This window comes from Gopherus evgoodei, chromosome 3 (genome assembly GCF_007399415.2).
Source record: "Gopherus evgoodei ecotype Sinaloan lineage chromosome 3, rGopEvg1_v1.p, whole genome shotgun sequence".
Taxonomy (NCBI): domain Eukaryota; kingdom Metazoa; phylum Chordata; order Testudines; family Testudinidae; genus Gopherus; species Gopherus evgoodei.
In genome coordinates, this window is record NC_044324.1 from 110,409,874 (window position 1) to 110,421,821 (window position 11,948).

Consider the following 11,948-nt stretch of genomic DNA (forward strand, 5'->3'; position numbering starts at 1 on the left):
CTTGAGAGTGCAAGAAAGCTGAGTCAAAGAGATTAATTTTGCATTGCTGTTTGGGGCCCAGATCCACAAAGGTATTTAGGCACCTAACTGGCCCTTCAGGCACCTAAGTCTGACATTTAGGCACCACTGGCATTCTTAAAAATTACCAGAAGCTCCCTAAAAGTGGATGGGCTACCTGTGCCTAAATTTTGGCTCCATCCCCTGCACAGCCCCTTTCTCATGAGGCCCTGCTCTCGTGCCACCCTTTCTCCCCAAGCCCCCACTTTCATACTGCCCACTCCCCTGAGATCCTACTCTCATACTGCCTCTTCTCTACCCCCTGCTTGCGCCTCTCTGCCCTTCACCCCATCCCAAGTGGAAGGGCATACTCCTTCCACTTTTAAAAGTGATGGGGCCATAGTCCCCTGGCCTCCCCTGGCCTGGCGCCCCTGGCCTAACCCTATAGGTGCCTAAGTTTCCGCTAGATGGCATTCACAAAGCATTCTAAGCACTGATGCCACTACACAGCTAACGAGTTGAAGCCTAGCAGAAGCCAAAACCTCAATGTTTTCAAAGCTGGATTCTCAAACGAGGCAGGGGAACATGGATCTTGCCATCAGGCCCTAACACGGTAGGTATGCTCTAAGCACGCCTAAAATCTGACAGTCCCCACAGCAGGAAGGCTGGATGCAGGTCACTGAGAGGTGGCAGGGCAGCATAGTACCTGCTAGAGACGGTGTGTGATTATAGAATACCCAATAGCCTAGTGGTTAGGGAACCCACTTGAAATGTAAGAACCGCAGGTCAAATCCCAGCTCTTCCTAATTTGGAACAGGAATTTGAACCCAGGTCTCCCATCCCCCAGGCAAGTTCCCTAGCTATTGACTATCCTGGGGAAGATTTTATTTAATCTCCTATTGGAGCTGTTTCACTTGGAACAGGGACTTGAACCTGACTATCCTATACCTTAGATGATCTCACTAACCACTTGTCTACAAAGTCTCACTCTCTCTCAATGACTAATTCATTATTTAAACAATATAGAACAATTCCAACAGGGAAGCTGGAGCATACCCAATAGCCCAGTGTCAGGGCAACCAACATGGCATGTAGGAAACTTGGAGGTCAATCCCTTGCTACAAATCAGGCAGAGTAGGGATTTGAATCTGGATCCTCCACATCTAAGATGAGTGAACTAAGCTATTGGTAAGGCTGCAAGTCTTTCATGGAGGTCACGGATTCTTCTGCAGTGGCGGTGCAGCTGACCCCAGGGCCATATGAGAAGCTAGGGTGGGTCACGGGGCTGGAGCAGACCCAGAAATGGTGGTCCAGGAGCAGCAGCAGTGCCCTGGGCCACCCCGTCCCCAGCAGCAGCAGCAGCAACGGCAGGGCCCCAAGGCCCCCACCATCACCAGCAGCAGCAGAACCCTGGGCCACTCCCCCACCTCATCAGCAGGGGAGGCCCTGGAGCACCCCTTCCCTCCAGGAGCAGCAGTGTCCCCCAGAACCCCACTCCAGAACAGCAGCATCCGTGGGAGCGCCCCCACTCCCCAGCACCTAAGATTTAATTGTGGTATTTTTAGTAAAAGTCATGGACAGGTCATGGGCCGTGACTTTTTGTTTACTGCCCGTGACCTGGCCATGAGTTTTACTAAAAATACCCGTGACTAAATCATAGCCTTAGCTATAAGGGTCCATCTTTCTCCTAAGAAAGGGCTGACCTGGCTGAAAATGCTGAGCAGACAGAAGTACTTATTCCTGGTCCATTAATCCAGCACTCAAGGCCCAGATCAATGGGTGTTTAGGTGCCTAAATACCTTTAGGACTTAAGCTCTGTCCCTTTCCTCTGCATTCCACTCCTGACTAGTTTCGGCAGCTCCACACTCAGCATGCTGACTTCTATGAATCCTTTCCTTCACTCCTCCTCCCCAGGCACTGCATGGGGATCTTCCATGGCAAACTGATTGCTGACAGTTCTACCAGGTAGCAAAGAGTCAAGGGGTTAGGCACAATGCCTAAGTACATTTGCAAATTGGCGTCTTGAAAGTAGGGTCCACGATCATTCTCTTTTGCAGTTAAGTTCTCTCACCCACCCATAAGCTAAGCACCGCCTCCCCCCCCCCTCCCCCCGCTTCAGTAGTTTCTGGTTCCAGTGGAACACAGCTTTGTGGTCACAGAGGGAGAGGTACTCTCTTACGGTAGCTAGAGCCAACCCCAAAGATTTTTATTATCAGGACAGAGACCTTGAATTATACTCTGTATTCAACAGGAAGCCAGTGCAGAGAGCTGAGCACTGGTGTAATGCACTCATAGGGCCTGATCCAACACCTGCTGAAATTAATGAGAGTCTTTCCATTGACTTCAGTGGGTTTTGGATCAGGTGTATGGTGACCTGTGTTGTTAAGCAAATGGGTGGCTGCATTTTGTACTCGTTGGAGCTTTTACCAAGGTATGTGGCTTAATTTCTGGATAAAACTAGGTCCGGTAAACAAATCTGGATGTTGTGAATGACTGTGGAAATACGATGAGGAATCCAGAGCTTTTAAACGGAATTAACCAAGGAACATTTTGCACAAAGCTTTCAGAATACATGTAGTTTAAACTGAACAGTTAGTATCTTTGACATGTTAACTATCTGAGCTCAGTAATCCAAGCCTCCCTCAAGCAAACAGCCTTTGTGTTCCAATTGCGTACATCTGTTCTTTTCCACAACATGTTTATGTTGTCTAGTGTTTTCCACTGTGTTTTTATTTTAAGGAAAACATTTGGCCTAATGATCTTTATTTATTTTTTTAAAAAAGAAACAAACATGTTTAACACATATATATATACGTAACAGCAGTACAGACAGAGTGCCAATTTTATAAATCATATGGACTAGACACTGATCTTTCATATACTGGTGTAAATTAGGAGTAACTCCATTAAATCAGTCAGGTTCAGAATCAGTCTTTCTAGTGTTAGACTGATAGAGCAGCATCACAAAACAGTGCATTATACAATGACACAAGGAAGCCAGATACTGCTGTGGAGTAACTGGTTCAGGACAGGAGAAAAATCTAATAAAAAGCAGCAGCCAAATACATTATAGTAACATTCAAAGGGTTAATTTAATTTTATTCAGTGAAATTAGTTAAAAATACCTATAGAATTAAAAAGGCAGATAAGTCACACTAAATTGGCTATTTGTTGTCCTAAAATATTAAGGAGCTGGCTTTCAGAAACGCTGAACACCTACAACTCCAACTGAAATCAAATCAGTGGGAACTGCAATGCTCAGCACCCCTGAAAGGACCGACTACTAAATGGACAAGTTAGATTCCACTAACTCTTCCCTGCTTTACCACAATGACTCTCCTCACAGTAATCTCAGAAATGAGTAACTGTGCTGCTGTTTGAACATAATGTTGGTGGATGAACTCAGTGTTGGGATACGGCTTATCAGTCATTCTGGTTGATCATGTTTATGGTTTTTCATACAGTACAGCAATTTCCATGATTAAAAAGAGAGTCAAATATACAGACACATATTGCGTTTATTCCTCTGTTGCAATGACAACCACTACTATCCTTTAAGTGTACATTACTAAATTAAAACAAAGCAGCACTCACATAGGACTTGTTTAGTCTGCTTACTTATTATATCTGAAGGCCGATTAGTGCTGCATTAGTCTGTTCCCAGGATTTTCCAATTGCCTGCCTGGAGTGTGTCACAGGGAAAGGGTATTATATGGGCTTCACAGTTAGCATATATAAGGACTTAAAAATAAAAAAAAATATTATGAGGAATATGTTTTCTACAATAAACAAAAAAAATCCATCTTAAAGAAGCATATGAAAAATCTCTGAGCTGATTAAATTAGGGACAGGCATGTTTAACTTTCTTGTAAAATATGTCAGGTGGATTTGTAACACATTGTCAAAAGAGGAAACCAAGATGTGACAAGTGTAAGCATAAAAAGTAAAATTTACTAGAAATAGATATTCCCATAGGGTGTCCATTGGTGTACCCATTTAATCTTTTAAGTGAGAAAACCTCGAAATAGAATAAAAGATCAATACTCAATTAAAAACCAACCACTCTGGATGGAACACATTCAGACAATTATTCTGCTTATGAGGCCTTTCTGTTCTTTGTACTGTTATTTAGCCATGCATATCTGGTTCTTATTTATAAAGAAGCTAACAAAGTCTTTATAGCCAAAAATATGACTGAATATAATAATATTGTTTTATGTCCTGTTACTTGACTGAGTTTTACAAGTAATTTTTTTCTTTGGACAAAAATTCTTTTAATTGGTATTAAATATCAAGTCCTGTTTTTTTCTCCTGTTTACATAATTTGTTGAATGTTGGCATATTCAAAACTATTCTGTTGGTTGTTATATTACTTGCTGTTTCCTATCCCAATAGTGATGGCAGTAGCTGTGTGTCTAATCTCAAAGCACTACACTATGGACTTCCTAAGTGATTAGTGCAGAGCATTATCATTCTACACCATCTGGCTGTCTGATATAGAAACAATATTAAAGAAATCCAATGAATTATATGTTCTTCTGTATTTTAGACATAAACTCCTATTATATATTCAAAAAGTGAATGCTGAGTTTAAATCAAGATATATATTTAAAAATGATTGCAAAGAAGGCATATTCCAGTTCCTCTTCATTTTAATTACTTGAGAGTTTATTAACCCATAGATAGGTACACCCAGATAATACAGCTTAGCACATATAGACAGCCTGCATATTCAACATGGGAGGAAACTAAAGTGTGCCATCTGCTTAAATTAAAAGACTAGTTCAATTTCTGACCTCACCACAGTTAGTTGATGTATCTAGTGGATTTCTACACTTTGATTCATCCAGATTCTAAAGCTTTTTGAATTAAAACATTTCAAATAAAAGTTAAATCAAAGAGCCGTCACAAATTTAAATGTTAAGGCTCTGCAACACATAAAAACTCTTGCAACCCTGTACTGTTTATCCCTGCATGTAAAAATATCCTTTTATAAGGAAGAACAAAAGATGCTTCCCCACTCCAGGAACATTACACGGAATAAAGAGCCACTGAAGCACAGAATGCAAGCTTGTACTGGCAGACAAAAGTGAAAGCCTATCCTGTTTTCTCTGTGTCCAGTGTAGATGCTGTGTCAGATGAGGAGATCAGAGTAGATTCAAAAGTCAGCAAGAGAAAAGTAAAACCATGCAGAAGAAGCTAAAATCTGGTGGAAATACTATTTATAAGCATCTATATTTCTTTTTGCAAACACTACTTTAGGCTGTTCTGCAGATGTGAAAGGAAAGAAGAAAATTCAGAATTGGTTAGTTTTACTTCCTCCACTTGCAGAGATGTTGAATATCTTTTTAGGTTTGTTGGTAGGTGTTATGGCCCAAGCTACTCCTTGAAAGTGACCAGCAAAAGGTAAAAAAGACTTTGTACCTTTAGGATGTTTAGCTTTCTCTATACATTTTTCTTGCTCGTTTTTACCTGTAAAAAATCACAAAAGTAAACCTTATCGTCTCGTTTTGCCAAAGAACATAGTGAGATTTCAGAGACAAAGACATCTTTCCTCTCAATTGTGTGTAGGGCATTAGTGTTCAGTATGTTAACAACCAATAAAAAAAAAATCCCATCTCAATTTATCAGGTTTCACTTTCTTGGTATCTGTGATGCCATAATCCTAGTAGTTCTTTAATCATCCAGAGTCTTCTAAGATAGACACGTGAAATTTTTAGAGTAAAAATAAAACAAAACATAAAAAAAATCAAACAAAAACACCCATAACAACTCCCTTCCCTCCCTATTTTCAGGTTTCCTTTTTACCTCAGGAAGAAGCAAATGAAAGCACAGCAATTCATCCCCACCCTCTTTTGCATATAGATCATCTCATTAAGGTTGAAATCCTGGCCTCATTTAGGTAAATAGCACTTTTTCCACTGACTTCATTGGGGATAGAATTTCTACCTTTGTATGTGTGGTCTGTGAAATTTTGGCCCCATTGAAATCAGTGGCAAAAATTCCATTGACCTCAATGAGGCCAGGATTTCACCCTGAGCATCTACACAGCACTGATTAAACTCCCAAAATTCTGGCTCAGCTCGCACTGGACGCAGTGTAAATCCTGTGAAAGATTCTCGGGGTCTGCCACTTCTCTTCTGTTCTAAAGTCCTGGTCATGAATATGGAGGACATTTCTGCAGGCCATGGAAATAAACTGAATAATTTATTATAGATTTAGTTGTCAGGACTTATTCTGAAATCCCTTGGGACAGAGGCTGCACTAAATTTCAGCTGGTCTAAATTTAATTCACATTCTATATTACGTTTAAAATATTTTGGGGCAAATTCTGCTCTCATTTGACTGTAAGGGTTTTTACCAGTGTAAATGAGTACAGAATATGTCCGTTGTCTATAAAGTTGGCATTCCAAATCTTCAGATGAATATTAAAAACCAGGAATTTAAAATTGTGACCATATTAAAAAGTGAGTTTTAGAAAGCAGAATGTGATCAGACAATCAATGTACACATACTCTCTTTTGAAAGCAAGCTAGCAGAGCACAGAACTCAAAGGGACAAAAATTACAAGCATCTATGCATACTGATCTAGTCAGCTTCTAATAACCGTTTGTGCATTACAGGTACACATTGCACAGGATCTGATCCCGCAGTCCTTATTCAGGCAAAAATCCCAATTGTCTGAGTAAGGAATGCAAGATTAAGTTTATGCATAGTATGCAGGGTAAGTACCAGCATGTAAATACCTATATGAGTTATCAGTAAATAACAACTTGAGGAAATTTAAAAATCAACATATTTAGTAATTAGCACTTCCTGGCTATGTTGAAAATATTTAGATTTAAGCCAGAAGACAAAAGAACCTACAACAGGTGAATAAATTTGCATTGAACAGTTGTTTTACTGCAGGACACTTGTAGTACATGGTTGAATGCAGGAACACAACAGCAACAGTGTTTCTTCCTGGTCCCAATGGGACTGTGTTCTTGGCAGAAACTGCCCTGGTATTCCATATATGCCCTGTCTCCTTTCAGAATTCCAATAGGCTCACAAATGAATATTCAGTAAAATGCATGGGGATTTAGCTGCTCTTTGCCAGCAGTGGGAGAATCACACAGATAAATCTGTGTCCCTCGTAATCACATTGAACACTTACCCTTTGTCTGAGAAATATCACTTCATATTACTACTGTATTCAGTAACTGGAAGGCGAAATATACATTTTCTTTTTCAATATGTTAGTTATTTGTAAAATTCAGTTTGTGAGTTACAAAATAAATATCTTTACAGATAGTAGGGCAGGTATAAAAAATGTAAAGGCATCTTATGCTTTGGTAATTACAATTTCTTTTCAAAGTTTTTATTTTTAAAAATTAAAAGGCAACAAGTCTTAAAATACATGCCACCAACTTAAATGTCATCTCTCATTACATCTCATGAGTATAACACTAGTCACATATAACATTGCTAACTGAACCTGATGAGATGAGTCATACATAAATCAATATTAGAAAATATGATTGGAAAAAACAATACTTTCTTCAAATAGTCTTAGCCTAAAAAAAATTCAGACTATGCATTTGCAGAAATTCTTACATCTGATGTTACATTTGGAGTTATTGGACTTTTTCTCCTACAGTTCTTGCCGGAGTGGGATGATATGTCAAGCCCAGTCTACACCAGCGATTTAGACTGAGAATTTTAAAAAAGGACTGTGGCTTTTTCTGTCCAAGTTTGAACTGATAGCATCTTCCACTCAGAAAATACTCAGGTTCAAAGCTGACAACAGAAAATGCAGTCAAATCTACCTATTTTGCAATCATAATGCACACAAGCTCCGGTTGAAGCAGATTAAGGTATGAATGTGTAGAGGTGACACTAAGTACCATGGCTAATAGTGCTGTACATACAGCATATTTGTGTTGTGTCCTTGCATCCTTGTCAGGATAGGATAGTGTGAAAATAATTATATACATGCTACTGAAAATGCAGTGGGTCAATCAAAACATACAGTAACATAGTAAAATGAACTGGGATTACATCCACAACAAACATCTGACCCATTCAGATACTAATTAATGGACTCAAGCCCCCTCCCCTTACATATGAACTTGGATCCCAAACAGCATACATCCCAAACCATATATATTATATGGACATAGGGGGTTATTTTCAAAGTCCCAAATAGGACAGTTAGGCATTTGACTCAATCAATAAGATCAGTGCATGTTGAGCACCTAAATGTCTTTTGTGCCCTTGAAAATCTCCTCCCTTATCAATATATTAATGAAAATTTATATGACAAGTCAGTCATGTTGCTGGTACATTCCACAAGTCTCTGGAGTCCTTCAAATACCCCACATCAGGAATAATTTGCTGCAGACCCATGTGCTAATTTGACAAAGGTGCACTCGAAGTTGCTTTGTGTGGCTTTATTTACTTTCCTTCTTGCTCCTTTTTTTATGCAGCTCATGAATGGGAATCACACCATGTGAGGGATAGGGCCCTGGCCACAAAGCTTTTTTGGAGGACAACCAGCCACCATTTTCTGCGATATCCTTCAAATTTGAGCAAGCCTTGGTACTACATTATTCCCTTCCTAGGACCCCCAAAAGCATAAAGCAAAATATTTTTGGGTGTAACTTCACTCTTTTTGAGAGGATTACATGTAACTTGCCCTCTTTCTGTTAATTGTATGCCATGGACTAGATAGAAGAAACAGGCCTCAGAATTTTAGGTATTACTTTTTTAGGATTTCATACAAATGGCAGAATGACATCAGAAAATACTAATAGTTTATAGCCATTGTCTTTTTTTGATGTTTGGTATATCTGTTGTGTCCAGAATTATTAAGAACAAGTGTAAAATAAGAGAGGACAGCTTTATCATAATGTATTGTTACAGGGAAAGCTATCACACCTCTTGGACAGGTTAAAGTTAATGTGAGTGTATCTGATGTTGCAACATTTTGAACCAAATCTGAATTCCTTAAGAACATAGCAGAGGAGGACTCAGCATCGCTGGCTTTAGGAACTGCGGGGCCCAATTCGAATACCCAGCGGCGGTCCGGGTCTTTGGTGGCACTTTGGTGGTGGTGGGTCCTTCTTTCACTCCGGACCACCTGCCGCCGAAATGCCGCCAAAAACCCGGACCACCGCTGGGTATGTAAAAAAAATTTAAAAGGCGCCTAAGGCGCAGGGCTCTCTTAGGCGTAGGTGCGGGGCACTCTTAGGCGCGAGGCCCAATTCTGGGGAATCGGCCTAAAGCTGACCCTGGGATTCAGACTTTGGAGGTCCCCTCCTCCTTCCAAGAAAGAAAGAATTTTCAAAAGGGTGTTTCTTAATGCATCCATAGGCTCCTTTCTCTGGTTTCAGAATGGATGGTTGAGCCTCAGCTCTCCTTGGTTTTGGGACCATTTTCTTACATAGAAGATGAACTGGCAGATGTCACTTTTAAATAGGAAATCACTTGGACATTAACAAAAATCCAAGGATGGTTGTGGTTTTGCCTACATGAATGTGAGTTCTAAAGAAGAAACTAAATTGGTGATATGTATCCTACAATTCTTTTGGAACCCAAGGTGAAAATTCATTTCTGCCCTGTAGCCCCTTTGCAGCAATTATGTCAGTGCCAAAAGGCTACATAGCAGGTGACAGGTCCTGTTTCATTAGCAACAAGGGAAGTTGAATGGAACTTAAGTTGAACAAGCAGAACTTTATTAACCCCTATGCACTGCTCTGTCCACGTGGCTGAGTTACTTGCAGCTTAACTCCATATGCTCCCAGTTCACTTAGGAATATGGGCCTTCTTACTCCAGTTCCACTGATCACAATACAAACATTAAAACAAATAATTGAGACCCAAACTACCACCCTGTGCCCCTTCGGCCACATGTTGCCTGCACACAACTGAGTTGGAGTCTTATCTTTATGAAAGACACAACTGGTTACACAGTCTTTGAGATAGTTTAGTCTCCTCAACAGGCAACAACACTGGGCCTAACCAATCTCTGTCTTTTTGACAATTGTCTCTTAGGTCTAACAAACTCTCTCTCTCCCCTTGTGAATTTGGCCTCTGGATGGTTCTTTGTCTCTCTATTCTCTGATGATCGCTGTAGGCTCTCTCTGAGTGTTGTCTGCTTGCTCTAACATTCTTCTTCCTTCAGATCACTTGCCCTCTTGCGTAGTCCCTAGTAGTCCCTTCGTACACCACTGCAACCCTCACAACTCCTTTAGTCCACTCCTTCTGGTGTCTCTGTAATAGCTGGATCCTCACAGGGATGCCTGTCTACAGGGATGTAAGTCCTTGTTTGACCTGTTGTTCTTTAGGGACTGCTTTCTCATATTGTTGGCCATCTCCACTCAGCAGTGTCTCCATCCTTCTGGCTGCAATGGGTCCCTCCTCACTAGTAACGAGGTTTTGTTCCTTTGTCCCATCGGTGCCTGCACTAGACTGTTTTTGACACCACTATAATGGGGTATTCCTATGTGCCAAAACTGCTAACAAGGGTCTGAACTAAAAGAAACAGCCTTGTGTAACAGTCTCCTAACTGCTTTTACAGCTGATTACCCTTTACATTCTGTGGGTGTGCTGGGGAGGATGTGTGGTAGTCAAACTCCTATTTGTGTGCAAATTCCTTGAATTCTTCTGAGGCAAATTGGGGTCCACTGTGGGTGAATACAGTGTCTGGAATGCCACATCTCACAAAGTAGGCTGTCCATTTGCCAGTTATTGACTTGCTCCTTGTACCAGAAAAGTCACTCATGTCCCCCAAATTTGTGTAGTAGTCCACTGTAATCACTGCTTTTCCATGAAGGTAAATAAATCTGCTCCCATCTTTTCCTATGCTCAGGTGGGAAGCTCATATGGTAATACAGTCTCTTTCTACTGTGGTTATCTCATAACCAGCAGGTGTCACAGCCTTACATCAAGGATAAGAGTTGTGTATTCATTCCCAGCCAGTAAATACAATCTCGAATCCATCAAAGACAGCTGTCAGTGCCCAGGTATGAGCCATGTATTTTTTGCATGACATTTTTACAGAAAGAGGCAGGAATAACAGCTCTCTCTCCGTGAAACAGAATTCCATCCTGCACACTCAGCTCATCTTTCATGTCAAAATATGGTTCTGCGCCTACCGGTACTTGGCTTTTGTCTTCTGGCTTCCTTGATAGCATCACTCTCTTGACTGGCCTGTAGTTGGATGCCCTTTTCCATAGCCTCTTTGATTTGCATCAGCTTCACTGCTGAGACTGGGAGATAGTGCAGTATGATAATGGATTCAATGTCCTGATCCCCTTCCCCCTGACTTTCTGATACTGAGTGCACATACCCTACTCAGGGTGTCAGCTTACAGCAGTATAATTGTCTTGGACAATATCTGATCTCTGCCTGGTAGCACAGGAGGTGTGTCAACATGTGCTGCAAGCTTTCTGGAGCACATAGAAGGGGTTTTGCCATTATTGTCTCTAAGGGTTTGTGGTCTAATTGCACTATTATTTTGAGGCCATCGGTGTACTGATTAAATCCATTCATTCCACAGCCAGAGACTTTTTTGCTATTTGTGCCTATCCCTTTTCAGTCTCTGGCAGGGTTTTGCTGGCCCAAGTGATCAGCTGCTCTTGCAGAAAACCTACACCCAATCTTTTCTCTGATGCATCACAATGGTGTGTCTGTGGCTCTTCTGGCTGATAGTACTTAATGGAATCATAGAAATATAGGGCTGGAAGGGACCTTGTAGTGGGTCAGTCTGCTAGCCAGCTGGCATAGTGGTCAGAGGCTCCAGTTTTCTTCAGTTTGCATGTTCTAGAAGAGGGCATTGACAGGTTGTATACAGCAATGGCCTCCCCTTCTGGTGTATGTCTTCTTCTCTCCTAAGCACTATATCACAACAAAGGGGAAGAGGAGCTGAGGAGGGATGTTGCACTGTCCAGATCACTTGCTGGTCCACT